Source organism: Marmota monax, unplaced genomic scaffold (assembly GCF_021218885.2).
Source record: "Marmota monax isolate L192 unplaced genomic scaffold, Marmota_monax_Labrador192_F-V1.1 WCK01_AAM20220418_F8-fsc00057, whole genome shotgun sequence".
Classification (NCBI taxonomy): Eukaryota; Metazoa; Chordata; class Mammalia; order Rodentia; family Sciuridae; genus Marmota; species Marmota monax.
In genome coordinates, this window is record NW_026693933.1 from 10,553,952 (window position 1) to 10,578,435 (window position 24,484).

The 24,484-nt window shown below is 37.7% G+C and overlaps 1 protein-coding gene across 10 annotated transcripts in view; it reads right to left on the reverse strand.

Annotated features, from left to right (window-relative positions):
* Osbpl3 (oxysterol binding protein like 3) overlaps positions 1-24,484 on the reverse strand; it is a 187,037-nt gene that overhangs the window by 147,100 nt on the left and 15,453 nt on the right. The window contains exon 2 of one of the 10 annotated variants that reach the window (XM_058585358.1): positions 20,688-20,816. The exons of the other annotated variants lie outside the window; for them this stretch is intronic. The gene's annotated coding sequence lies outside the window, so the exon portion shown is untranslated. The remainder of the gene's footprint in view (positions 1-20,687; positions 20,817-24,484) is intronic. 10 annotated transcript variants of the gene reach the window in all.

Genomic DNA, 24,484 nt, shown 5'->3' on the forward strand with positions numbered 1-24,484 from the left:
ATTTCCCCTTGTCTATAACAGCATCTAGTGGAAGAGAGCTCACCTAGCACTAGTACACTTGGTTATTTGAAGGTAATATGTCATTGTATGGAATTCTACATGCCAAACTTATAAACCAGTGATGTACAAAATAATGTCATGGGCTGGGGTGTGGCTCAGGGGTAGTGGAGGGGTACCCTAGCATATACAAGGTTCTGGGTTTTATCCCCAGCACCAAAAAAAAAAAAAAAAAAAAAAAAAAAAGTCTAAAGTGGTAGCATTCAAGGTCCTCTCTCACAAGTTATAACCCAGTTTTTCTTCTCCAACTTTGTCACATTTTTCTTCACTTATCCTAAATGCAGCTAGGCTGGCTCCAAGGACACAGGGCTGTATCTTGTTCACAATTTTCTATGTGACATATAATAGAACAAGAAGGAATGATTTGTTCCACAAGGCTTGCCATGCATCTGCCCCACACACTTGGGGCATCGATGGAAATGTCTGCTGGATCCAACTGTTTCAAGTAGCCTCCCCTTCATACTATCTCAAGAGAAGTTTATATCTCAGAGCTTTATAAAGAAATTAATGGAATTACTTGAATGGAACTCATACAACATGGAATGAATGAGACCAAAAGTACTAAATAGTCAATCTAAATATAGATTTTTTTAAGCAACCAATATAACCAACACATAGTTCTAAATGCAACTAAAATCCACTGCTCCTGACCATAGCCCAAACTTAAATCACTGGTAGGGGACTGGAGCCAGGTCTGTTCCCTTTCACACAGACACTTTGCTTCTGTCACTTCCTGCATTTAGACATTCACAGAGACTTCTCTGTCCCACTGTCATCCACACTGCCCACCAATAGAACAGAAAATCAGACCTCAGCTACTTAATCAGAGAGCATTTAGAATCCCCAAAAACTTGAAATTGGGACAAATACAAAGTACAGAGGTTTCTGTGTTTCTCTGGTTGTGGCCATTTTCCTTCCTATTAGGTGCAAGTCTTCAATCCCTTTTCTGAAAATTTAAGACCCTGAAATATTTAGAATTGTTAAATTTCCTTAAATTTTAAAAAGGTATCAGGTTATACATGTCATATATTTTATAATACCCAGCAGAACCTAGACCAGCACCTCATAGCCAAACACATAGATATGTATGAACATCTCTATTAAGTAGGATGTATAGTCTCAAATCAGGGTGGGGCAGATCTTGCCATCAAATGAGCTAATGAAAAATAACCACAATAACAGACCTGCTACTATTCAGATTTTGCAGCTATGGTACGAGACTGTCTTATAAACTGCACAACCCTAGAGCTTAAGGAGCTAGGCAGTATTGCTGCTCCTTCTGGGGGGATAAGATGTTAAGAAACATCCATGTAAAACGTGATCTGAGAAAGTTTTCCTCTATTAAATTATGCTATAAGCCATTAATTCCTCTGTAACCTAGCCTGGCTATGGCAGCCCAGGGACTTTGATTTATATATCCTTCTATGGTTCCCTGGTCACATTCATGCTGAGAATACGGCCCCTCCCACCCCAATTCCCTCTGTCAGACCACAGCAAGGCACCACAGTGAGCAAGACCAGGATGCTCATTCTGCAGAGGTGACCCGTAAACCTGTACTTGTCTGCTTCAATCTTAGAGGCTGAAAGGAAAGGCAGAAACATTTCAGTCTGTTTACTTAACCATTTCATTAAAAAAATCAAAAATAGCAAGCAAGGTTTCTAGCTTCAAGTTGGGTCCCCTCTGAAGATTCTAGAGCAGGAGAATATACCCTTTCATGACATTCCCAGGCCTAGCTTCCTGGCCCTCTGGGAGAGTTACACTGGTGTTTAGTAACCAGCAGGTTCACTGCCTTGTCATTTAAAAAACAAAAAGGAAGTGGGCAGAAAAAAAAAAATGGGACCTATGCATCCCCACAGATGTGAACACATCTGTCTGAAGACACATTTGTTGAAAATGACTAAAGAAAACAGCCCGAGGACTACAAGAATGGTTATCAAATGTTTGTGCCAGATCTGTCTCACCATTTATGTATGAAAAATATCAGTTTGCATTTCCTCAGACTGGGTCTCAGCATTACAAAACACACCTGTATTGGGCAATCCAATATTAAATGTGTCTGTCCTCTGATGAATCAATTGGTTCAAATAATTCTCACATCTTTGTGATGTCACAAATTCCCTCCAAACTCCAGCTACACATCTTTAAAATCTTTCAAGTTTTACGAATGAGAATGCAGAATCTTTTTCTCTTAATAATAAATAGAAAATACCAGTTGCAAGTTCATTCTCTTCCCACAGGCGTACAAATTCCTGCAATTGCTGGCGTCAGGACTGGGATTTTCCAGGTTCATTGATCTTTATAGTCTCTCCTTTTGGAAAACCCATCTGGAATGACATCTGAAAACACTGTCATTTCCACTGTCTCCACCCCCACCTTCCCTGCAAGAAAGCACCACACTCATTACCAGGAATGTACCATCTCCTTTCTTATCTGCATCGTTTCTATATTTGCTTTTGTGGGATAATTTAATGACCCAAGTAGGAACACACTTTTCTAAGAAGAATTCCATTAAACTAGATAAGGTCAGGGTTAGCACTATAACTCTGCATCTATATATATCTCCAAGGAAACCCATCTAATATTAGAGTCATGCTAAGAAATAGATTCAATTTTGAAATAAACCAGGCAAGTAAAATTCAATAAAATGAAAATGTGACTGTAAGAAAAGCTCTCACATTTCCCGGTATTGATAATATCCTCACTACAAGTCAATAAAATAAATCAGGATGGACTGTTAAAAATGTCACTCATATTCTAAGCAGGTGTGGTTTGGGTAAGTCCACTGAGTCTTCTTACCACTTATCATTGTACTCCACCTGAGAATTCAGCCTGTGAAGTTTACCTTATGTTTCAGATTAAACATATACTAGAAGAGACAACACATGAATTGAGAATCCATTAATTAATCAGTCTTCCCAATACAAATAGGAGGAAAATAGGCAATGAATTCCCTTAATAGGCAACGAAAACTAAGGACAAAATTTAAAATTTGTCAATCTAAACTGAAGGATAATTTATTAAAAAAATTGAGGGGAAAGATTATAAAGTAATCTTGGATTAGACAAAGGGCAATAAAGGGAAGGAGGCAGGATGGAAATAGGAAAGACAGTAGAATGAATCCGACATAACTTTCCTGTGTTCATATATGAATACACCACCAGTGAAACTCTACATCATGTACAATCACAAAAACGGGATCCTGATTAGAATAAGATATACTCTATGTATGTGTAATATGTCAAAATACACTCTACTGTCATGTGTATCCAAAAGAACAAAATTTTTAAAACACAAAAAATTTCAGAGGCAACAGGAATCTTTATATTCTAAGATGCAACATTCTGGTTACAAAAATGGCTGTAGCATTTTCTAAACTTCACATGAGACTTTGAATCAGAGCTTCAAAGTCTTTTTCATTCCCATTAAACTTAACCTGATCAATGACTGAAACTTCATGTTCTAAAAATAAGAATTTGAAATCTCAATACTTTGACCCTCTTCTTCCTTGAAAGACATGGAACACTAAAGGCTCTTCTATGTGCCCTTTTACCCAAAGGTTTGTACTACAAGTCGGATCTGTATTTTTATCATCTGTCAAGGTATGTAACTCCTCCATAAAGTCCTTCTTGTCCTCTCTATTAGTGACATTTTTAAATGAATGAGTAACCTACACCTACCACGTTATTGTCAAAAAATATTTTAGAAACCATGAAGTATGAAGCAATAATTCTGTCCCAAAGTGGTCAACATTTGATTTTTTTTTTCTGATGAATTCTAGGATTGGATATTTTCTTGTATTTGAGTATGTCCAAACCTACTCCTGTCAGGTTATTTGATGATAATATCCTCCTAAGACTTGATACTTCCTATAACTTAATAATAAAGAGACAAAGAAGAAAAATACTTTATTTCTAAGTAGCACCAGTTCTCTTCCACAGGGTAATCCTTTGCTTCTTTAAGCAACTCTTCCCTTACCCCCCCCCAGGAGAAATACTTCCCCCTAATTTATTCATTCTACCACAACAAAGTGTCCAGCTTGGAGCTGGGGATGTGGCTCAAGCAGTAGCGCGCTCGCCTGGCATGCACGGGGCGCTGGGTTCGATCCTCAACACCACATAAAAATAAAAAAAATAAAGATATTGTGTCCACCTAAAACTAATAAATAAATATTAAAAAAAAGAGTCCAGCTCTTCCTCCATCCTTGTTGCTCTGCTAAGAACAGAATCTATTTCAAGTCTGTGTTTTGACCACCTAACACAGTGTGCCACATTTATTCATTCAACAAAGACTTACAGAACATCAACTATTACTCTCAGAACTGGGACACATGGGTGACAAAAATCACTACTTTCTTGAAGTTCAGCATCTAATCTAGTATATCAAATAATGTTAGACACAAAGTAAGAACTCACTAAATATTCATTGAAAACATTCTGCACAAAATGTAATACCTGAATTAGAATACAATTATTTCAAATGTGGTTATACATGTTGAAAGGGGCATGTTCAGACACCGTGGAATGATTGCTGGCAGCAAGTAAAAAAACAAAACAAAACTGGAAGTACACCTAAGACTCTGACAAGCTGAGCAGTCTAGAGTCCCTTTGCCACTCATTTTAAAGCTTGAGGACATAAGTGCATTAATTACACTGTAAGACTCTCACTGTTCATAAGAGATTCAAACTATGTCTAGGCTCTGTTTAAGAATAAGTAGGGTACAAAATACATTTGAGAGAGATGCAAATTACATTCAATTTTAAATATTTTTATTTTAAAGCTTAACGGCTTTAAACAAACATTTTATTTGCTTCCTAATTTGGGGAGTCAAGAATTCAGGAAAGACTGGGCCGTTCTCACTTAGTGTCTCCCAACTGGCTGCCATCAGAATCCAGGTGGTACTGAAATCATGGGAAGATTCAGCAGGGTGGGTGTCCAAGGTGGCTCCCCACAGGCTGCTAAATGACGCTGGTTCTCTGCTGGGAGCTCAGCTGGGGTTGTCGGTTAGAGCAGCTATTCATAGCTTCTCTGGAATGGAAATCTCAGTCATTTTTTCTTTCTTTCTTCCTTTCTTTCTTTCTTTCTTTCTTTTTTTTTTTTTTTTGCTGTACTGGGAATTGAACCCAGGGCCTTCAGTGCTCTCCCACTGACCTACACCCGTTGACCGTTGACCATCACGGTACTCCTATTCTGCATGGCAGTTAGCTTCCCCTGAACTAGTGGCCCAAGGGAAGCAGGCAAAAATTGCACAACCTTCAACAATTCAGTGTTAGGAGTCACGCAAAGTTATTTCTGCCTTACCCTTAGGGTTGAAGCAGTCACAAGCAAACTTATATTCAAGAAGTGGGTACACAGATCCCACCTATCAATGGGAGGTAAATTTTGGGTCACTGTGTGTGTGTGTGTGTGTGTGTGTGTGTGCTAGAGATAAAACCCAGGACCTCCTGCATGCTAGGTATGCTCTATATTGTGCTAAACCCTCAGTATGGTGATTTAAAAAAAAAAAAAACTGCCATGGTACTTAAAAGAGTAAGCTTAATTCAGTGTATTAAAAAATACAGTTCGGTAGAACACCTTGTTCTAGACATGAGTCATTTTGAAGGAAATCAGTTAATTTTATCAGTTAATTTGTTCAGTACAAATATCTTCTTTAATTAAATAGGCTAAGCTTAACTAATTGATTAGCTTAGCAAGGTTATAGAACAGTTTTTGGACTTTGGACTCTCAAGCAACCAAAATCCAACAACCATAAGAGTCTGCCCACTTCTGAAGGGCAAGCTCACCGTCCACCTTCGAGTCCAAGCAGTAGGATTCCTCCCTCCTCTGCTTTGCTCACGCCACTGTTCACATATTTTGGATTCATGAGCTATGGCAGCAGGTTGTGGGGGGATGTGAGGGTGTGAGAGAGGGACAGGGGAGGAAAGAGAGAGGAACTGACTCCATCTATATAGTTAGCACTGTGAGGATCAGAACTGTCTTCATTCTTTCTCTTCCGCATAGCACCCAGCAAGGCATCCAACAAAGGCTTGCCCTCTGGCTGTGTTCAAAGTAAAAAGGATGAGTGTTGCTGTTATTATTCCTGCCCCTTTCATATCTCTAAATCACTAAAATAGTTTTCAACAGGAGGCTGGACTGCTGAGTTCCAGCAAGACTTAGAGCTATCCAAAAACAAAGTCAAGATTCCCCACCCCTGACAATGATCAAGTCAATGTGTAGTAGAGAAGACTGACACATCCCAGGCTGGGGAACCCCAAGATTTCAAGGACTCTTCCAAGAAAGACTTCCATAATTCTGTAAATTACAGGATTAATTTATTAGGATTCTAAAAATTAAACCAAACTGAATTCCTACAAATGTGCAGAATAGCACTATGCACTATCCTTCTCTCTTTCTTTACTATCCTCCTTCCAAAAATGTACTAAAGCAGAGAAGAAGATAGACAGGAATTTCTCTGAACCAAGCCCTTCTAGGCATAATGCAACAATCTACAGAAGGTAACAGCCCATAGACCTGTGCAACCTGGCTCTGGTGAAGCACCAGGAACCTCCGCGTCATTCCCCACAGGCTGCCCTTGAAAGTCACATACTCTAATTTCACAGAAAATATCTTGCCATGATGACTCACAAGAAATGACTCTCTTAGGAGCATTTCTAACATAATGTTTTATCCCTAACAACTTCCCTACCTATGTGGGAAAGGAAGTGGCCAAATACTGCCAAAAATATCTAGGAGTCACTATTTCTAAGTAGAGAGCAGAATAATTCCCGAAATTTGAACATTAGAAATAAACTACATGCTAGCTGGGCGTGGTGGCACATGACTGAATCCCACCGGCTTGGGAGGCTAAGGCAGGAGGATCAAGAGTTCAAAGCCAGCCTCAGCAAAGGCGAGGAGCTAAGCAACTCAGTGAGACCCTGTCTCTAAATAAAATATGAAATAGGGCTGGGGATATGGCTCAATGGTCAAGTGTCCCTGAGTTCAATCCCTGGTATCCGCCCCCACCAAAAAAGATGTAAACTACATGCTAAATCTATGATCTGAACACAAGTAATGTGTGTATATGCATAAATACATATGTACATTCAATTGAAATATGTGTGTGTGTGTATATATATATATATATATATATATATATATATATATTCATTTCATACTACCCATGCACCAGACTCTGTACTTGGTGTTGGTGATTTGACAGTTGACTGGCAGACAGTAAACAACCCCAAAGCCCTTCCATTCACTTTATGTCAAAGATGCAAGAGAATATATCACAGATTAAACATTAAGAACAATAAATATCTTTTTAAATCTAGTGTTCATTTCTAAATACTTTACTGGCAATAAAAGATGGAAATTTTTAAAAACTCATCAAATACCATATAGCAAATTCACAGGCCCACAGGAAATTCCTTTAGTTAGATCTAACAACAAGGACACATTATATAGAATCACAACTTCCCTGAGCTACTGAAGACGAGACAGAAAATTCTCCAGTGGTTTCAAGTCTGAGAATGCTAACATAAAAAAGAAAGGTTTAGAGAAGACAAGATTTCTATTTTCAAATATTTGAAGTATTGCTGAACAGAAGACATCAGACCTATTCTGCTTCAGAGGAAATATTTGATGTATTGCTACATAGAAGACATCAGACTTACTCTACTTCAGAAGGGAGGCCTAAGGCTAATGGGTAGAAGTAAAAGCAAGCAGAACTTCATCATTCAAACAAGACCCTTCTAACAATTTGAAAACTCATAGCTGGACTGAGCTGGATGCAATGGTACTGAGTCTCTGAAAAACCTTTTAGAGGCTAAATGATTTTTGCCAGTAAAGTTGTATAGATTACAGACCCAGGTGGTATACTGCATTGGATGATATGTAAGATTCTTTCCTCTAAACCCTAACATATTATTATCCATTCTATGGAAGAGGAAGTCTCCAGCTTTTTTCTTTGAGTAAATAATTTCCAAGTCACCCATTAAAGGTCTCAGGATCCAAATTCTACATCTTATTCATCTGTCTATTGAAGTCAGCTAGTCTTACTAAGCCCTCTGTTATCAAGGATTGGGGAAAGATGTTAGAAGCATCTTAATTGGAAAGATAGTTAGAGGGATTCCCCAGGAAAAAGCTTTTCTGTGTATACAAAGTGTATGGTTGGATATGATTCATCAGAGGAAACCAGCTGTTTCTAATGCCAATGCTGCTCCTTGGTCAACAGAAACAGTGAGTAATTGAACAATATCCAGGGGGTTTAGACCTGACCTTCATGATTTGTCAATGGTTTACTAACAGATGAAACAAACCATGATTTCTCTGGACCTCTATGTATTTTTTTATTTGTTAATTTTATGGTACTATGTAGATTCTAACCACGGAAATACTGTTAATCATCTTACCATGCTGGGGAAAATAAATGTTAGCAATTCAGTATAAATCCACCTGGAATTTATCAATCCTTTTCTTCATATGAATGGAAAAGCATTTTACATACTGTTTTATAACCTGCAGTATTCACTTAATGTATTCCAGATAGCTTTTCATGAAAGGACGTACAGACACACAGCATAGCTTCATATTACTTACTGTATACTGTGTCTCATCAATTCTAGAACATGCTTCTCCCCACATTTAATATCTCTGTTATTGAGTGTCCCATAATTAAGACTGACTTGGCAACATATTTTCTTTCCTTAGTAGTCCATTTTCTTTTTTATTGGTACATAAATTAATGGTGGATCTTACAATAAATACAGTCTTTGATTCCGTTAAGTAGATTGGCTTTACTGTACATAATCAACCCATTTGGGGTATTGGCCACAAGACTCTTGGGGGTCCCTGGTCATGTTTCCTCAGTCCAGCTCTGATTTTAGCCATGGCCACAGTGGGAAGTACAGGTGTCTCTTTTGTTCTCTGGGGCCTTCTCTGAAGCCGGGTACCAACCAGCCCGAAGGCAAATGCAGCCCAGAAGTGTGGAGCACAAATTGCCCAGGGCACACGTTGACTGGGGACATTGGGCAGGCCCAAGATGGCTAGCCTTGAGGATGCTTCCTGAGGGATATGTTTTTTGTTTGTAGCCAAGGTCACAAACACCCTGACTTAGTGTATCTACTCAAGGTCATAAACATTTGCTTGTGAGCATATGCTCACTTACGTAACCTGTTGGCAAGGTGCCTTCTTTATTTGGCCTGCACATAAAAAAGACCTATGGAAATGGCTCAGGGGGCTAAATGGAACTGAAGCTAGAGCTGAGCACTGGCCAGGGACTATTGCTGCCCTTGAATGAAGAATGTCTACTATCCCAACCATGCCTCACTTCTTTACCTGCCTAGATCCCATCTCTGTTTCCCAGGGTCTGAACCCGCCCCCAGGACAGGGGGATAAAGGGTAATTGTAAATGCTCTAGTTCTTATCTTTTGAAAGAAGGAATTTGGAGGTGGAATCAGATTACTTCCAGCATCAACCTTCACAACACTCTGATAAATGGACTTTTCCACCTCCCTGGTCTCTCCCTGCTCCCCTACAGGCTTCTTAGGAACATCTCCCAAATAAACTACCTCCACCCAAATCCTTGCTTTAGGCTCTGCTTTCCATGGGAACCAAAACCAGGGAAGACTCAGGGGAACTGAAACAAAGCCCCATTCCAAATGGACTATTCAAACAGTCTCCAGTGTAGCAATGTTTTATGCTTCAAACACATGTTTATAAATCAACTGCTTGGAATTCACAATCCATTTTTCCCACAGAAATTCTATTATAAATGATTAGACCATAAAAACTATTTACTCAGTAACAGCATGGAGTGCCAGCACAAAAGTTCCTAAGGAAACACGTAACATGGTCACACTGCATTTCTTAATCAGAAGAACATCAGTCATGCAATCAAGGCTCCAGAAACAAATATCCACCCACCTAGGCACATACACACAAAAGTGGAGACACACACATACATACTGGTGAAAGGATAGTTCTAAAGAATCAAAGTGCCTGTGTCAATATTCATTTAAGTCCTTCTAATTACTTGTGGCTTGAAATTCAACACAGAGAGAAAAAATTAAATTCACTGAAGCTCCCCAAAGGGGCACAGCAGAAACAATTTAGTTTAACACACAAAACATGTGAAACTTTGGTCTAAGATGATGAGCATAAAGGAAAGAAAATGGGCCATTAATAACAAGTCTGTTCAGAATTAAAAAGTGTTACGGAATTTGGAACCGGAATCAGCACAAAACACAATTTAAACTTTAATGTCCAACAGCTAAAAGTCAAGTAACAATCAAAGCAGACTGAATGTTGAGTTTTGATTTTTTTTTTCAGTTTTATATTTACATAATGGTAAACCTTATTTATTTATTTATTTATTTATAGATGCTGGGGATGGAACCCAGGGCCTCATGCATGCTAGGGAAGTGCTCTACCACTGAGCTACACTCCCAGTCCCATTAAATCTTAATTAGTAGATTAAAGTTGCACTTATATGAAATTATATCAAATCCCCACAATTACTATTTGGTTGTTCGACATACAAATCAACAGTCTCCCCACAAAATTCCAATAAGGAAAAAAATAAAATAAACCCTTTTCCTGACACCAATTATTGATACTTGTGGCATTAAGAGATCAAATAATCAAATGTGGTGAGGAAAGATATATATAAATAGACTATGAAAGAAATCAATTAAAATCTTATGTAAAAATCTTTTTTTAACGGCCTAACATGAGAGGAAACCTTATGGGGTCTTTTTATCAAGTTTCTTAAGAACAAAAACGCCTTTAAATAAAAGCAAGTCCTTGCTCAAGTAAAAAGAAAAGCAAAATCACTTTTTCAATTATAAAGAATTTATATTTAACTTCATGTTTCTTCCAGTAAAGGGCGGGGTGTGGGGGATGGGGATGAGAAGGAAAAGAAAAGAAAAAGGTCACTAAATACTATTCATATGTACATACAAGCCCACGCAGATGCAAAAACCAAAAACATGCTGGGTTCTGGGAAAGAAATTCACTTTTTGCAAAAAGCCAAAAGATCATTAGTGTTTATGATTTAAACTTTATTACCATGAGCACACACAGAGGTTATCTTTCTATTCCCTCAAGTTCCCCAGTTTATTGGTAAAGATGAAAACCTTGAGCTTAGAGAGAAAAAAATGTATTCTTTCACTTTTTTCTTCCATGTAAGGGCTGACAAAAAGCACCACAGGGAGAAACCTGTTTTAATGATCCTTGTTGTTTGCAAGAAAAACTCTCCATTAATTTCAGTCTAAACAAATACAAATAAACAGGGACAAATACTTTAGGCATAAACCTGCTTCACATGCTCTCCAGAATGAGACGGAACACCCACGGGGCACCTTTCAGTATGAATAAATAAACACTTTCAGTGAGACCTCAAGTGTTTTCACTTTTTTAAAAAATATAAAAAGGAATTATTTTATTCAGACATGAATGAGACTGTAGAGAGCTTTGGTGTTGTTGATAGCAACACTTCTCAGGATGCTATTAACTGGATTATATTCCTGAATAACTAAAAGAAAGAACAGGAGGGAATGTGGAGGGGCCTCCTCTAGGCTGTTCCTTGAAGCTTTGAAAAGGGAACTCGGACATGAGTAAACCCTTGGGAAGCAATGGACAGGGGCACTTGAACTACACAAACGTTAGAATGGCACACAATATTCTGAACAGCAAGGTTAATATTGGGTGTGAGTAAGAAGCTAAGCAAATTGTAAGTAGTCCAACCTTTGATTTCAGGGATGGAGAAACCAAGGCCCACAAGACTCAAGATTTGCCCAACGTCATGTAACTGCTCACCAGAGACCTGGTTATCTAGGTCGCTTGATACTCAATACATTGCCAGCAGTAGACTTCAGAAATACTTCTAATATCTTTGAAGAATAACCTGAAATTGTTTGAAATTTGAGATGTTGCTCTACTGATAAGGAAACACGCTTGTTTGAGCCAACTCCAGAGACTAGATATTTAAATTGTTCATCTAGTTCAATACAAATTATGCCAGGCATATGCATATTCCCTATGCAAAATCCTACAACATTCTTAGCTCTCTGCATTACATCAACACTATGAAGATTAAGGTGAGGTCATTTCAGGGTTCCCTGGCCCGAACAGTATGCAAACCATTAGCTGAATCTATAAATAAGACCACCATCAGGGTTCCCACCCAATTCCCACTATCTCTTCCCCTCCCACATCTCATTTTAAACTAACTCTGGGCTTTTCAAAATCATACTCCCTTAAAATATTAAAAGATTGAAACCTTCACTGGAGTAGTTGGCTTCATCATCCTAAGTGCTCTGGCAAACATCCACAGCTCAATCCTTGATATATAACCATTTGTCAGTTCTGCTAGGGAGTTAGCTCAAATCCTTCCAAACCAAGCAACTCATCCTTTAGGTTTCTATCAAGGAAAATTGTATCAGCAGGATCTAATTTCCTATCCCTGCAGGAAAGGTCGCTCAGAAGTTGGGTTTAAATGTTTCTAATTAAAGAACTGCAAGTCTACTGCATGATGATCAGACTTTCAATATTCCCTTTAAATGTAAGTTTATTAATTGAGCATTTGTTATTACTCTCAGTATGAAAACCAAATACATAATCAGAAAAATAATTAGGCACATTAGGAAGTAGCAGGATTCTATCACTGATTAAGTCGCTCATAGGAAGGAAGTTCACTTTGTTTATTTTGGGGTGCTGGGGACTGAATCCAGGGCCTCATACGTGCTGAGCGTATGTATGAGCTACACCTCACTTCTGGAGGATCACTTTATACAGATGCTGCAGATCTGTATATTACCTACTTCAGGTCCTGGCACAGTGGGTGCTCAATAGATGCTGTATGAATGAATAGAAGAAAGAAAAGAGAGAAGAAAAGAAGAAAAGAAGTCACTTTAGACCAAGGTGCAATTGAGACTCCATTTCAAAACTGGTCAGTGCCACCTGACACTCCAATAAATGTTCAACGACATCACCTAGAAGAATGTAGCATGTAATCCAGGACAACTTTTGCTACACATTGTCAGATGGAACAGCTCCTGAAGAAAATAACCTTCATGCTAATCAATCTAACAGGAGTGATAAACAGTCTGAGATAACTCCTCAGATATTAAACATACTTGGAGAAAGGGTCTGGGTAACACAAGGGAGCGGCCACATGAAACATTTTTCCTTCCCAGACCTTCTTGCCTCTTTCATGGTATTCCACTCTTTCTAAGAGCTATAGATTTCATGTGGGACACACAGTCACTCAAGCCAAACCACCACCCAAGCCCCAGAAGCCATCCAGCTGCTCTGGTAAGCACTGAAAAATGCATTCAGTCAAACACTCTGGAGTATCATTATTGCAAATGAAATTATCTTTAGACATGAAGTTATTATTTATTCTCTGCACCAAGAAAAAATGTTACTTTTTAATCCTTTCTCCATAAGGATGTAAAAACCTTCCAGTTCTAAGGTAAATCATCAAACAAAAATAGCTTCTAAAGTTCTGTATAATTATGAAGGCTGTTACAGCTACTCTTATGCCAAGAATCATTTCCATGACTTGAATTTATATAAACACATCAGACCCACTTAACCTGGGCATTTCTTCTGCAAAGAAAGTATTTAGAAGTAGTACTTCCTTCATTCCCTCCAAATTATTCAGTGCTGTCTAAACAATTCTCTCATACAGCTTAGGGTGAAAAGTGGCAGAAAGAGGAGTACAAAAAGACAAGTCCTGCAATTCTCCTTACCCCCATCTTCTATAAATAAGCTTAGGTTCCATTTAATATCACAATAAAGAGAATTAAAGACTTGGATCCTGCTATGATTTGAATGTTTTGGAAAATTTATCCAGAAATATATATATATATATATTAATAGTATTTGGAGGTAGAGCCTTTGGGAGGTAATTAGGATTCGATGAGGTCAGAATGGTGGGATCCCTATGATGATATTAATGATGTTCTAAGAAGAGGAGGAGAGACCTGAGACCCAAGCTGGCATGCTTGCTCTCTCACCATGTGATACCCTCTACCATATTACAAAGCACCAAGAAGGCTTTTGCAAGATGCCAAGCAGATGCTGAGCAGATACTGATGCCATGTTCTTGGACTTTCTGGTCTCCAGAACTGTGAGCCAAAAGTTTCTGCTCTTTATAAACTCCCCATCTCAGGTATTTTGTTATAGCAACAGAACATGGACTAAGACAGATCTTAAACAAATAACAAAAAGTTATTCTGCATTGACATTCTCTAAGTTCAAATCTATAAGTTTTAAACAAGAAAATGGTGGCTAATCAACATTACCTGAAAATTATAAGGGTAGAAGACATTCTGAAAATAGCATACTAAGAATCATATTGGGTCTTATAAGTAGTCCTTCTAGCCAAGGATTCTTGCTGATAGTATTAAAGGGATGGATCTAAGTGGAGGGGGAGGACGCAGGGAAGGTGAGGGAAATGAGCTTATGCTCTCCATAACCATGATCTCAAAAGTCCATAATGTGCTTTAAACAGTGGAAACTTCACGAAGGCAAAGATTTTATTTTGTTCATGGCTATTTTGTTCATGGCTAGCATACTGCTAGCACGTGAACAGTATCTGGCATATAAGAGGCTCCCCATAAGTCATTTTTAATGAATAAACAGTTATAGCTCATTCATTAATTTGCTTAAAGCCAGTACCAAATTCACCAGTTAATTCTCCATCAATAAGGCAAAAAACAAACCTTTTCCATAATGAGACTGTGTGTCACTTTGTTATTCTGGGATTTATTTATTTGGCCAACAAAAATAGATTGAACACCTACAATGTGCTGAGAATTATATTATATTATATTAATATAATATATTATATTATATTAATATATTATATTATATTAATATAATATAATATATTAATATAATATATTATATAATATTATATTTATAATATTATAATTATATTAATATATTATATTATATTAATATATTATATTATATTAATATATTATATTATATTATATTAATATATTATATTATATTATATTAATATATTATATTATATTCCCAGACCTATAAAGGGGTTTGACACATGAGTTGACATTCAATAAAGGTCTACAGAAGCAATGTTTTTAAAAGTATATAATCATTTAAGCTCCTTCAGCATATCTATCGTTGTGCAGCTTGGTCACTGTGACCTTATAGATCTTTTGCACTCCAACTAGTTCTTGGAGGTATCCCTGTCCTTACAGTTATGAGCTCAGGCTGTTTCCCACCTACTTCTGATTTACCAACTTATTGTACTATCTGCAAACTAAAAGTATAATTTCCACTTTCACTTCATATTCCAGATCATTAATAAAAATATTGCTGAGAGCCACAGTCGGAATGACCCATGGCATTTGTGCCAGAAGGGAGTGGTTGAGAGGTGATGCCAGCAAGCCATTGAGATGATGATGGTTATGTTAAGCTGTCTATTCAATTGTATATTAGACCTCTTCTGTCCACCTCTGGCCACTACTTGCTACTTTAGAGTTCTCGTGCTACTTTGGAGTTCTCGTGGGGATTCCTGGAGAGTTTGCATTGGTTGGGGAAGTGCCGGAGGAGGGATTTCCGGTTGGTGGTGGATTTCGGGTTGGTGGTGGCTGGAAGGGCCGCGTGGGTGGCGTTCACAGGAGTTCAGGCGCTTCGAGGGAGTTCGGGCAATAAAGGAGTTCCTGTTTTGAACCTACAAGTGCCTCGTGGCGGCTAGGTTATTTTGTGCCCAGCCAGACTGCGGCAAAATATCTATTTCCACCAGGCCCTGGATCCATCTCCATGGAAAATACTTGGGGATTCTTTATACGATGGTGGTGGCCCACAGCCAACAGCTGGGTATGAACTCAGTGTTGACTTCCATCATCCATGACCCCCTGTGGCATCATGAAGACTTCCATAAAACTATCCTGCAACAGAAATACTGCAAAGCCTGTCCAGGGTGATCCCTGACCCTGCCTCCAGGGTTCCAGCTGCTTACCAGATAACTAACCCTGTTCCATTCTTCTCAGATATATCCATATCTGCACAAGATGCCAAAAGACAGACCACTCAGACTAGAATGGACCTATCTTCAAAAAATAATCCTTCATCCATTTTCTCTACTCAGGCTTTATTTCCCACCTGTTCATACCGTGTATTTGTTGTTACAAAGAATTGAAGAGCAAAACACTGGAACCTCTATTACCTTTTCCACATCTCTTAACTGCCAAATGGACTCCTTGCTTTGTCTTTGGCACACACAGTACACACACTTCTCAAAGATGACATTGTACTTGTAAAGCTGGTCTCGTTATTAGACTTAAAACTTTAGGATTCTTTGCATTTTTCCTTGTGAATGTGGCCTTTTCTAAAATTTTGTGATTTTTTTTTTCCCATCTGCCTTTGGTTCCTTACCTAATTTCCTTTTAGGAGTAAATACTATTGTTCACTGAAGATATGCTGTTTTGTTTCTTTATGGGAAAATCCAGCTTGTTTTCTCTTAATTTTCTTTTTATGGAGTTCCTTTGGTCTGTTTAAATTATGTTTTTAAATAAATTATCTTTGTCCTTCTGAATTGCTAGTGCCTGGGTTCATTGTCTGTTGGACCAATCAAAGTGGCAAGACTCTGGACTCATCCGTTCACATCTATAGGTCTGGCAGCTCATCAGTATAAATGAAATAAGTTATGTTCTATCTGCCTTGCCCAGTACTGTGAAGGTCAAATAAGACCAACTAGGTAGAACTGCTATTTTAAACGTTCTAGAAAGTTCCAGTTTCTATACTTGAATAGGCCCACTGCTTCTGATAAAAGAGGAATTTAATACTCTGAAAGAAGGGGCCCAATTCTATTGAAGTCACATTAATCCACTCACGTGATCTTTGCTGAAACATGGCAGAACAGACAAAAAAAGAAAAAATTCACCATCATCAATTTAAGGTTTAGGAAACAAATCCAATGCCTGCCTTCTCATCAATTGAAAAAAAAAGAAAGAAAGATAGATAGAGGATTGTAGTAGTAAATATGCCTCACCAGTCTACAGGGGGTTGCATTAAGCAAAAAATTATGAAGCCATTAGGCTGCTTTTTATTAATGAATTCTAGCTTTACCACCCAGTGAAAGTGAGTTTGAAACCAAGCTTTAATCTAGACTGAACAGCTGAGACTGGATTACAGTGGTAATAGGGTGCACAGATCTAGATTGAATTGCTGATGCATACTTCTCAAATCATTAGGCTGCAACTACTGTTATTTGGTATATATTCATTCTGCCTAAAATTCTCTCATATTTTGACTTTTGTTCTTTTTAAAATATTTTTTAATGGACACAATATCTTTATTTATTTTTATGTGGTGCTGAGGATCAAACCCAGTGCCTCACATGTGCAGGACAAGCACTCTACATTGAGCTACAGCCTCAGACCTGACTTTTGTTCCTTTAATAACCAAATTATAGGAAGTGAAGTTATTTCCTAAACAATCCACTTGATGTTCTCAATTTTAACAGTTGCTGAAAGACTTTATGTAAATTGCTAAAATACCTGAGTCTCAGCTTTCTCCTTTGTCAAAACAAATAAAAACTGCTTCCTCACTTGGTTATTGTGAGAATTAAAGGAGGATATGCACTTGAGCAGATTTTGTAAATCCTAAAAAAGCAGACATATATGTATATATGTATATGAATGTATGCATTGTGTATATCCATAATTATTACACTATGATTAACAGTCCTCCATGATCTCATTCCTCTTTGGGGAAGGAAGAACAACTTTACTTATTTTAAATAGATAATGCATTCACAGGGTTCAAAAGTCTAAAGATGCAAAAGGGTATTTGTTGAAAAGTCTCCTTCCCTTTCCTGTCCTTCAGCCACCTATTTCTCCTTTCATTGAATGAATGGACTATAACTTATTTAATATTCTCCCATGTTTAAATTATTTACAATCTTTTACTATACTAACATTTTGTTCACATCAAGCATATTTGTAAGGTACATTTCTAAACGGAGAATTTTGAAAAAGACTGCCAGATTACCCTCCATAGAGGTCTGGAGCAAGTTATCCTCCTGCCAGTCATAAATGGAGACTGTTTTCGACACACTTGTCAACATAATCTCTTACCAAAGATTGTTGTTAAATCTCAGCCAGCGGGATAATAGAAAATTGTATCTTAATTTAAAAATGGTATTTTAATTTACTTTTCTGTAATAAGGTTTTTGGTAGTCACTCTTTGAATATTAAGAGAATTTATTCCACTCTCTTTCTTCCTCTAAAACTCTCTGTACATCCTATGATCCAGCCACCCTGAGCTACTTGCTATTCTCCAAGTGGGCCATACTTGGGGATCCTTCCATCTTTTGCTTAATAAAATTTTTTTGACAGTCAAGTTTCAAAGGCATTTCAATGCTTATGAAGTTTCCTAAATTCCGCCCATGAACTTAAACCTCCTCCCCTTCTCTGGAGTGCCCAGAGTTCAGTTTCAAAGTTTCAAAAAAGTATCATTTCATTGTGACACATACATGAATGTGCTTCTTGGTGGTTGAGACTGTCTCCTTCATCTTAGCATCCCCAATGATGTTCAGCACACTCACTCTATTGTGAGATGGAAGACTCAATTAGAAGGAAAGACTGAATTTTTTCTTTTCTTTTTTGCATATGTGTTCTTAAACATCTAAAACAGCAATGCAAATCTACTGATCAGAATAATAAAATAAAGTGAAGACTTGGAGACTTGCTTTTGAGCCTATAGGCTCATCTTACAACTTAATAAAGACTGATAAATCTTCCCTCTGTGTTAATGGTTAATGTTTGTTGTTTTAATACTGATTATGACTTACATGACTAAAAACATAAGTGAGATCAAACTATTTATAAAGCAATGTACTAATGCCTAATAAGTCTATGAAAAAATGGCTGACTTCTTTACTAATCAAGATTATGCAACTTAAAAATAGCAAGATACCACTAAACATTCTTCAGAATGGCTCAAATAAAAAAAAAAAAATCAGGAAATACCAAGAATGGATGTAGAGCACCTGGAACTCTCATATACTATTGGAGGAAATGTAAACTTGCACAGTAAATTTGGATAACTGTTTGGAGAATCAATCAAGCTATACATATGCCAACCCTGTGACCTGGCAAGTCTACTTCTGGATTTATATTTGATAAAAATGAATATGTATATCGCCAAAAGCTAGGTACAAGAATATTCACAGTAGCACCAATCAGTAACAGCCCAAAGTGGGAAGAACCAAAATTCAACAGTAAAATGTATAAAATCTGGCATATTCCAAGAGTGGAATTCAAACAGTAATGGGGATGAACAAACTACAACTGCACACCAAAATATGAATAAATCTTACACATTCAAGAGTCTATATGACTCAATTTATATAAATTATAAAGTTAAACACATCTAATCTGATTGTGTTACAAATCAAGAGAGAAATTACCCACCAGGAGTAGAGATGGGAACTGGAGGCTTGGATGTTTCTTAATCTGTATATGCTGGTTACATAGATATGTTCACATTTTTTTTTATTTCAAAATTTTTGAGTAGTAGATGGACACAATACATTTGTTTTATTTATTTTTATGTGGTGCTGAGGATAGAACCCTGTGCTTCACATGTGGTAGGCAAATGCTCTACCACTGAGCTACAACCCCAGCCCAGATATCTGCATCTTATAAAACACATTAAACTATACATTTCTGCTCTGTATACATTTCTTCGTGTCTGTTATACTTCAATTAAAAAGCTTATCTAAAATAATAGGAAAGCAATAGGATAAACCTCCCAAAACAGGGTATGTTTCCCTTAAAATTCCTTTAGTGAATAAATGTTTTTTAAATCCTGTGCTGATTATTGGCCACTTGCAAAACCCAATTGACTTGCACTTGTTTCACCCAAGAGATCTCAAATCAAGCAGTTTTCTATTTAGGGAACAAAGCAGGAATTCAAATTTTCTGGTTAAGAAACAAAATGAGGTGACCAAAGGAAATCAGCTATTGAGAATAGGCAAAGATTGCAGAAAAAGGAGAAAAGAACAGAATTTCCTTTAAATGGTACCAAAATAGCTTTTATTTTTAAAAGAAGTTTTTGTTGAACTACTGAGAAAAAATACAACTATTTATCCCAACACAGATACGTGCCTCCGCACCCAGCTTTCTTCCCAATATTATTTTAAAATACTACACAACAGACAAAGAAAGAAAGAGTGCACACACCACGGGAGTAGTAATTAATGGCAAATGCAGGTGTCTGAATAGAGGAAAACTAAGGGAAATAAAACACAAATCTTTCCACCTCATTACTCTTCTAAAAATATCCTCACATAACACAATGCCATGCCCTGCTTGTGTGGTATATAAATGAATGAGAAGCCTAATCAAAATGGTTTTTGTGATTCTTGACCACAGCCCAGATACAAATACTTTATAGATTTAAAATGAAGACCAAAAAAAAACAATGGTGCTGAACTGGCCAAGCAGGGCTTAAAATAAACAGAGAAACTGTGCAACACAAAAGCAATGTATAGCAAATTCAATTATCTGTGCTAATGGAGACAGATTTTTAAAAATTTTTTTCCATTAGGCTGTGAAATATCAAAATAATAGGCACTTTGAGACTGATGAATAGACCCAAACACTTACCCCCTTCTGAACCTGCATTAATTCATTTTTAACTTGATTCCAACAGGATGCAAGAGGGAAGAAAATAAAAAAGACTGAAGTCTAGGCAACCACCAGGGTAAGGTGAGCTCACAGATGACTCTCAACTTCCTGTTGTAAAAGGAGACACCAAGAAGATGGTTAACTGAAATGCATAGCTAATCCATCACCATTCATAAGTTGGTCAATGTACAGAAACTGGTTTTACACAGAAACATCATTAAGTAGATTATCTCCACAAAGAGAAATAAGAAAAAGATGGAATGCTACCAAGGTGTTAGTTACACCCCTCCCTCTAACCTTGTCCACCTTCAGCCATAGGCCCTAACAAGCCGTGAAATTTGCAGAACAGCAGGTAGCAACAAGAAAACAAGCAAGGGTTTTGGATAACCAAAATTTCAAGTAAAATTTTTAAAAATATGGAATGAGTAATTCTTGGTCCAAATAATGATTTTTTTAAAAATTCTTCTCTCCTTATAGAGAGAAGGGTTAGAATTAACCATTCATGAACTGAACTAATAAAGGCATGATGGAAAAAGGAAGATCAAAATTATATGCTTCTCCCCAATGACACAAGCATCTATACTAACAATCTAACCCAAAACAGACATACACTGTCTCAGACTGACCTGGTTTAACAGGTACAGAAAAGAGGATCACCATGATCTAGCCAAGACTAGTGGAAATTAGCAATAGGAATAGTAAGAAGGGCAGGGTTTGTGGCTCAGTGGTGGAGTGCTTGCCTAGCATGTGTGAGGCACTGGGTTCGATCCTCAGCACCACAAAAATAAATAAATAAATAAAATAAAGGTATTGTGTCCATGTACAACTAAAAAAGTATTAAAAAAAAAAAAAAGGAATAGCAAGAAGCAACATTCAATAAGGATGAGCTATGGTCCAAGTGTCTGTATCCTTGACCCTCCCAATCCTTATGCTGAAAACCTAATCGCCAAGGGGATAGTATTAGGAGGTGCCTCTTTGGACTTTGACACACCTGTAAGTAGATTATCAAGGTGGAGCCCTCATGAATGGGATTAGTGCCATCACAAAAGAGGACCCAGGTAGCTGCCTTTCTCCATCCACCATATGAGGACACAGCTAGAAGTCACCATCCACAGAATGTAGGCCCTGGACACCAAATCTGCCAGTACCTTGGACTTCCTATCTGCCAGTACTATTAGCAAAATATTTCTGTTATTTATAAACTATTCAATTTATGTCTTCTGTTATAGCAACCTGAATAGAATAAAGCAAGATGGCACATTAATCAAGGAATAACTAGGAAGTCTCTCTAGAAGAACTCAGAAGTCCACAAAATGAGTCACTTGGTAAAGGGACTCAATAAGCAAGCATGGATCACATCAGAGCTGAGTATGTTCTCAGGTGTTCACAACTCTGCAGAGCAGTTTTGTCTGCTAAGCCAACTGCCCCATTTGGTATCAGCACCTCAATTTTTCTGTGGTTCCACAAGTGGCATGTGACCCATGCCTGGCCAGTGGCAACCCTGATATCCTGGCCCCAACCACCAGTTCAGATTTAAGAGCATGACCCAGGCAGAAGCCATCAGAGCTAATAAGCATCTGTAAAAGGGATGGAGCTGCTCAGCATGGAAGAAATGAACAGTAGTGGCTGAGACATACCCACATGCACAAGGCTGCCTAGGAATGACCCAGAAGAAATGAGTTGGGAGGTGGCATTGTGTACAATCAGAGAAATTAAAAGTTGTGCTTCAATTGTGTACAATGAATCCAAAAGCAATCTTCTGTCATATGTACCTAATTAAAATAAATAAATTTTAAAAAGAGAGAAACAAAAGACATAATATGAGCCTCTGAACATAATATGAGCTCTGCCTGAAGTTAGTCAGACTCTTAAACTTTACAAAACAAAGCCAATCATTTTTTTTTAATTGTCCTGATGCTCGATGCATTTCTGTCATTTGGAAATAAATGTCTTAAGATATTATTGCTGCAAGTTCCTTTAAAAACCTTTACAGGAATTTTTAGCTAGATTTCCCAGTCTCGGTTATTTAAAAAAATTAAAATATTTTGAAATGGAACATTCTGAGAAATGAATATGAAATCACTTTGTCCCTTATTATTCCCTGAATTTTAGGAGCCTTTGGAGGACTGCATTATTTCTTCTCTCACAGAAGAAAATGCACTTCTTGGCATAACTGATTCTTTACACTTGATCCTAATACCAAGTGGTTTTAAGCTTTAAGGACATTAAAAACCTGTCTGTTCAGTTCTGCCTTTGTGGTTCCCAGGATGAAGTGAAATTTGAGGGTTTTGCTGCTTGAATTCACTTCTTTCTTGAATTTATCTTCCTCTAACGAGAAGAGCAAAAAAGAAGATTGTGTTGGATTCTGTGAGTCTATAACAGGTTCATCATTACAAAACTCCATTCACAGACTTGCTACTGCAGTCTCCCTGAGGAATCTGGTCAGTACCCTTTGCCTCCTTTTGCTGACATCTGCCCCAGCTAAGCAGTATTACATCTAGTAGATTTCACATTTGGTTGTCTATGAAAATGACCTGGGTGAAGTAGAAGTGTGCAGAAGCTGGTCCTGAGCCCAGAATTTGCCAGTATGAAGTGTTAGAAAGGGCACAGGTCTAGAAGTCCAGAGGACTTGATCCTGGTCAACTAGGAGTGGCATTTCACTGTGTTTTTTCACAGTGGGTAAAACTATGTATGTAGTGGATAGTAAGACTGATTAAGTGGATCAAAGTCAACATTAAAAACAAAATGATTCTAGAGCTAGTACAGGAACTATACAAAATGAGCCCAGACTACCTTATAGTGCCAGAAAGTAAGGACACGCTTAAAAAAAAATAAATCCACAATAATGAGCTCTGTCAAAATGACATAGGAGTCAACTGCAAGAGCTCCTATTGCCAAAGCTGGAACGATTTGAGGAATAAATGTTATTGCATTATAAACAAAATATAAAATAAATACCCATGAGTTCATACTGTTATAAATACGGCGTAATGGAAAAATTAATAAATGCAAAAGAAAAGAATAGACAAATCTGCCACAGAAGAAGAATCTAAATAACTTTTTACATAGATCTTCCACCCTCAAGCATGGGGAGCCTAACACTTCACTCCTTAAGGATAGGCTGTGCACAGTGACCTACTTCCAAAGAGTAAAGAATGGAAACAGGAGGGAAAGGGTAACTCTACACTGGAGAAACCTAACAAGTACTACCACAACAAGATTATAAAAGTCAGCATGCACATGAAAACATATCATGAGAGGATAAATCCTCAATGTGACATGGCAAGAATGGCACCTTACTCATGTGATCTTCTTCCCTCAAACCTGTAATCCACTCTAATGATGAGAAAAACATCAGACAAATCCAAGTGGAGGGACAGTTACAAGATACTCCTCAAAATTGTCAAGATCACCAAAAAGAGGGAGAGTCTGATGCTATGGTCTGAATGTATCCTCTAAAATTCATGTGTTGGAAACTTAACTCCCAATGCTACAGTGTTGGGAGGTGGATCTTTTGAGAGGTGTTTAGGCCATGAAAATGGAGCCCTCATTATTACATTAACACCACCATGAAAAGAGGGGGGACTTGAAAGAGTGGGTTCTCTGGCTTGCTCTTCTGCCTTCCGCCATGTAGGGATACAGTAAGAAGGCCCATACCAGATGGCAGTGACTTCATCTTGGATTTCCTAGCCTCCAGACTGTGGCAGAAAAAATTCCTGTTCTTCACAAACAACCCAGTCCCAGGTACAAGGTTATAACACAAAATAAGCTAAGAC